General features: G+C 36.6%; 1 pseudogene across 1 annotated transcript in view; it reads right to left on the bottom strand.

The window, feature by feature from the left end:
• Positions 1-562: 562 nt before the first annotated feature.
• The window catches only part of LOC105525020, a 24,498-nt pseudogene continuing 19,125 nt past the window's right edge, over positions 563-5,935 (bottom strand). The window contains exons 7-8 of the transcript XR_001003846.1: positions 2,460-2,544; positions 563-583 (exon numbers count right to left, since the gene is read on the bottom strand). The product of XR_001003846.1 is annotated as a putative pregnancy-specific beta-1-glycoprotein 7 (transcript). The remainder of the gene's footprint in view (positions 584-2,459; positions 2,545-5,935) is intronic.

Here is a 5,935-nt window from a genome sequence, read left to right as displayed (position 1 = left end):
ATTTTGTGTATATTCTCAAATAGAACATCCCAGTCAAAGCCTTAGTAATATAATCAATGTTTTCAAATGTGTCCTGTTATAAAGAGAGTAGCTTCTTACTGAACTTGTGCAAATAGCTTTATTACCATAAGCATACGAATACTCATGAATAGTTTCCCAATTCTGGGGCACTCAGATTCAGAGCCAAAGCAAATGTTCCATTTTTGTTTACAAAAGTATACTTTACCAAATTGCTGTAAAGTATAAATAGCTTAAAAGAGAAAGTTCATAAATCTGGAGATTAAAACATTCAAAGAATCAGCACATTCTCAAATAAAAAATTATGAAAACATTATCATTTTGATTATTTAGTCCAATAAAACTGAGGTTTTTTTTCTTCTTTGCCTTGAATTTTATGAAGCTATCAAACTGTTCATTAAAATTTTGAAAGTTCTCAGAGAGTCCAGTGGTATGATCTTGAAGCTATCAGAAACTTGTATTCAAGAGTCGTTGTCAGAGTCTTTTCCATATATCTCCTCAAAGAAAAAGCAATTTTGGATTGTAGCTGATTATAAATTCCTCAAGGAAGAATCAAAGCAACTGTCTGGGAATGACAAAGATTTAAAATGACTATGGTTAAAAATCTAATGAGATTTTTATTAGGTTGATTATGGTAAAGACACAGCTCACATAGAAATCTAGTTACTTCCGTGGCATATGACACTATGACTGATAACATATTCGATTTCCAGAAATTTCATATAGTTTTTAGAATACTAATTTTTTAAAATTTTTTCATTTTTATTTTTATTTTTTTGAGATGGAGTCTCACCCTGTCTCCCAGGCTGGAGTGCAGTGGCACAATGTCTACTCACTGCAAGCTCTGACTCCCAGGTTCACACCATTTCCTGCCTCAGCCTCTGGAGTGGCTGGGACTACAGGCACCTGCCACTACGCCTGGCAAATTTTGTTTTTGTATATTTAGTACAGACGGGGTTTTGCCATGCTAGCCAGGATGGTCTCGATCTCCTGACCTAATGATCTGCCGTCTCGGCCTCCCAAAGTGCTGGGATTACAGGCGTGAGCCACCGCGCCCAGTCTGGAACACTCATATTATTAACATTCCCATAAATTTTATTTAAAGAACGTTTAGCATCACTTATCACTCATTTGAAAATGCTTTATATATGTTTTAACATATCAAATAAGGTGACTTTTCCATTCAGCTTCTGTTTCCCAACTGGATTACTGAATTCTTCATGTAGCTCATTAATAATTAGGGCCAAAAGTATAGTCTTATGTACATTGAGAAAGGTCCTTAGGTTATGCCAGTACCTCTACCTGAAAATCATTGATTTAGTTTTAAGTTCTACCTATGACAACAAGAGTTCTCCATCCTCTTTATGTGTTTATAGTGTCAGGGAAGAATTAAAAATTACCAGTGCCTGGGTCCCTCGCCAGACCTTTAAACTGGAACTAATACGTGGGACTTGAGCATCCACTTTAAAAAATATTTTCCAGTGATTCCAATGTGTAGCTATATTTCCCATCAGATTTCTCTGGTTTCTTGTGGCCTTCACTTTTTTTCTATTTTGGTATCATGATTATTTTCAGGTCTCATTTCCCATCCTGGGCTTTATGTCCCCTGGGGTAGGGACCTTGCCTTCTTCATTTCTGTATCTTTTTGAAACACGTGAATTGGTCATCAGGAAAAGGTCTCAATCACACATAGGTTTTGTTCTGAGTCTCAGGTTCAAAGGCTAATCCTAAAGTCTTTGTTCTGCATGAGGTCAGAGATTACTTGTGATGAAGGGTGTGGTTAAGTCTGTAGTGCAGATGGTGGAGGGGAGTTCACCTTGTTTTTAGGCATAGCATTGGAACTAAGAATGTTTTGTCTACGTGGGTGAAGGGGCAGAGATGTTAGGAAGACAGTTCTAATTAGGATGGAGGAATTGTACTAGGAAGTAGAGATAAAGGAAGTGAGAAGGATTAGTAAACACAAGAAATGTGAACTTACCAAATAGGCTAGAGTAGATGCCTGGAGATTCCTGATTAAATGAATTAACTAGATTTTAGAAAGGTAATGAGGCAGCCCTATGCAAGGAAGGTTTCAAAGTCTGGAGACAAGAATTCAAGCATCACTTTGAGAAGTGATTGAGCTTTATGGGGATGGAGAGAATTACAGTATGGAGAGATGTGAAAAATAATGAAGAGGGTTTCATAAGGTGAAATTGTGTTTCTCATTTGAATCTGAGAAACAAATGAGCAGAGGCCGGAGATAATTATGTCTAAAAGCCAGTGGGGTACAGGGAGCATAAAGGCCAGGGAAAAAGGGAATTACAGGAATTAGTGCTGAGAAGCAGGAGTTTGGTGGGGAAGGAGGAGATCCAGTCCCAGATACAGGCAAATAAGTCTTTTTCCTCTACCAAGCATGGCAGTCAGCTCTGCAGGAAACAGGACAAGAGAAAAGGCCATCATACCTGGCAGTCTTCCTGAAATACAGAAATGACATCACGGCTGCTACATCGAATTAACCCACGGATGGACGTCCTATTGTTGAAGGAGCTGTCATGGGAAAGAAAAGAAAAGAAGGAATGGAGGTGATGTTATTTTACAGGGGGAAGCCTCAGGAACAAGCATGTAACATGAGGTACTGTATAACTGTTTCTTCAAGGAATACATTATTTCTGTTGGAAAGTTGATGGGAGATGATTATATTCTTGCAGTTTTTTTCCCCTCTTACCAAGTTTCTAGGTTGGCGATCAGTCCTCTGTCAATTCTCTACTGTACTCAGATATTTCAGAAAACTTTCAGATGTGAGAAAGGCTGATAGCTATTTTCTTTGTCATTAGAACTTTAGACCTTTCCACTTTTTCATGGTTGCATCTTTTTCTCAGTGTCACTGTGGTGACAGCTATGAATGAGACCCTGCCAGGTCTCCATGGCAGGGACCTGATTGACAGAAGGCCCAGGTCAATGCATTTCAAATACATGACCTCCTTTGCACAGAAAGCTTCCTTCCCACAGGCTCCCAGCAAGGGCTTGAAAGCAAGCCCAGTTCTCTGAGGCTCTCTTTAACTTTAATGGGTGACTGGTTGGAGGATTCCCCATTGGCCTTGCAAAAACTCTCTTAGAACTGCATTGATACCTAAAACTCCTTTCTCTTTCTTTTACATAGGAGTCAGTTTTGCATAAGGGTCTGTGGGTTTTCCCATACTATCTTCATTCCTGCCCCACATTCCCTCACAGGTATCTTCCATGATAAATTATCTCATATGTCCAATCCCAACCAGGATGCATCTCAGTTGGTAAAATGTAACATACCAGGCATGATTCTTTGCACTTAGTTTTTTCCTTTCTCTCCCACAAGTAGTCAGTAGCCATGTCCTAGTGTTTTATGTGGTACCCCTTTTTCCATATATATATATATGGAATTAGGTACTGTTGAGGGGCAAGTCCTATGTGCCAGGTCTTGTGCTAAATACTTTACCTGTACCTCATTTAATTCACACAGTAACCGTGTCAGGTAGACATTATTTCCATTTTGCCAATGACAAGACACAAGCTTACAGTAGTGTAAAATCTCTGCTAGTGTCATATGACTAGTAATAGGTGGATCTCAGATTTGATTCTAGAACTATTTGACCTCAAGGCTAATGATAATGGTAGTAATATAGCTGCTGACATTGGTTCGTCTGTGTGTGGCATCTTGTTTCATTGACTGCATGAAACCTTTAAAAGAATGGTATGAAGCAAGCTCTCTCATACTTCAGGATATGAAAGAGGAACAAACTAAACCCAAGCACAGTGATTGAAGGACACAATACGGATTAGAGTGGATAAAAATAAATGGAGAATGGAAAAAGAATAGAGTAAATTAATGAAACGAAGGTTGATTCTTCAAAGTAAAATCAACAAAATTGACGACCATTAACTAGACTGACTAAGAAAAAAAGAGAGAAGATTAAAATTACTAAAATCAGAAATGAAAATGGAGTCCAAGCGTGGTGGATCATCTTTTAATCTTAGCACTTTGGAAGGTCACAATGGGAGGATTTCTTGAGGCCAGGTGTTTGGATCAGCATAGGTAACCTTGGGAGACCCTCCCTCTACAAAAAAATTTAAAAACCAATTAGCTGGGTATGGTGGCAGGCATCTATAGTCCTAGTATCTTGGGAGGCTGAAGAAGGAGAATTGCTTGAGCTCAGGAAGTTGAGGCTGTAGTAAGCCATAATCATGCCACTGTATTTCAGCCAGGGCTGGCCTACAAAGAGAGACTCTGTCTCTCTTAAAAAAAAAAAAAAAAAGAAAAAAAGAAAAAGAAAAAGAAAATGAAGTGAAGTGATTACTACTAATTCTAATAAAATGATGATTATGAAAGTACTGTAAAAAATTGTATGCCAATAAATTGGATAACCTAGATGAAATAGACAAATTCCTAGAAAAACACAAAAATATGAATAGAACTATAATCAGTAATAAGATTGAATCAATAAAAGTATTTGATGAAATTCAGTATTTTTTCATAATAAAAAAATTCTAAGAATGCAAGGAAACCACTTCAGCATAAAGGCAATATGTGAAAAACCCAATGCTAATATCATACTCTATGGAGAAAGACTGAAAGCTTTCCCTGTATGAGCAGGAACAAGACAAGGATGCTGCTTTTGACAATTCTATTCAATGTAGTATTGAAAGGTCTAGTCAGGAAAATTAACCAAGAATTTTTAAAAGGACATTCAAATTGGAAGAAAGGAGTAAAATTATTTCTGTTCACAGATAACTTGAACTTACATGTGGAAAATCCTAAAGATGAAACAAACCTATTAGAATTAATAAATGAATTCAGTAATGTTGCACAATACAAAATCAACATTCAAACATCAGTTGTATTTCAACCCACTAACCATGAACAATCTGAAGGGAAATTAAGAAAATAATTTTAATTTGTATTAATGTCAGAAAGAATAAAATATTTAGGAATAAGTTTAAGCAAAGAGGTATAATGATTATACCTGAAATCCATAAAATATTGCCTAATGTTGACATCAATAAAATGAAAAACATTTTGTTTTCATGAATTAGAAGACTCACTATTATCAGGAGAACAATGCCACCCAAAATGAGCTGCAGATTCAATATAATTCCTATCAGAATCTCACTGACATTTTTGCAGTAAAAGAAAAATCCATCCTAAAATATGTATTGAATCTTATGACTCTAAAGAGACAAACAACTTTGAAGAGAAAGAATGAGGCTGGAGGACTCGCACTTCCTGATGTCAGCATTTACTACAAAGCCCCAGTAACCAATACAGTGTGGTGCTGGCATAAAGGAGGACATAGAAATTAATGAGATAGAACAGAGAGCCCAGAAAGAAATACTTGCATATATGGCCAAATGATTTTCATCGAGTGTGCCAAGATCGTTCAATGGAGAAAGGACAGCGTTCTCATCAAATGATACTGGGAAAGCTGGATATCCAAGGGCAAGAATGAGTGGCACCTTTACCTAACACCATATACAAAAAATTAACCCACAATAGATCAAAGATCTAAATGTAAGAGCAAAATCTATACAACTCTTAGAAGAAAACAGGAGAAAAACTTCATGATATTGGATTTCACAATGATTTCTTGGTTGTAACAACGAAAGCATAGGCAACAAATAAAATGGATACATTGGACTTCATAAATATCAAAACCTTTTATATATTGAAGAACATTATCAAGAAAGTAAAAAGGCAACCCATGAAATGAGAAAAATATTTGCAAATTTTAAGAGCGATAAGAAATTAATTTCCAGAATACATGAAAAACTACAAGTCAACAACAGCAAACACCCAAAAACATAATTAAAAAATGAACCAAGGATTAAAATAGAGTTTTCTCCAAGGAAGACATGCAAATATCCAAGAAGCCCATGCAGAGTTCCTCAGCATCATGAATATGTAGAG

This window comes from Colobus angolensis, unplaced genomic scaffold (genome assembly GCF_000951035.1).
Source record: "Colobus angolensis palliatus isolate OR3802 unplaced genomic scaffold, Cang.pa_1.0 Scaffold512, whole genome shotgun sequence".
In the NCBI taxonomy this organism is placed as follows: Eukaryota; Metazoa; Chordata; class Mammalia; order Primates; family Cercopithecidae; genus Colobus; species Colobus angolensis.
This window is presented reverse-complemented; position numbering and strand designations above follow the sequence as displayed.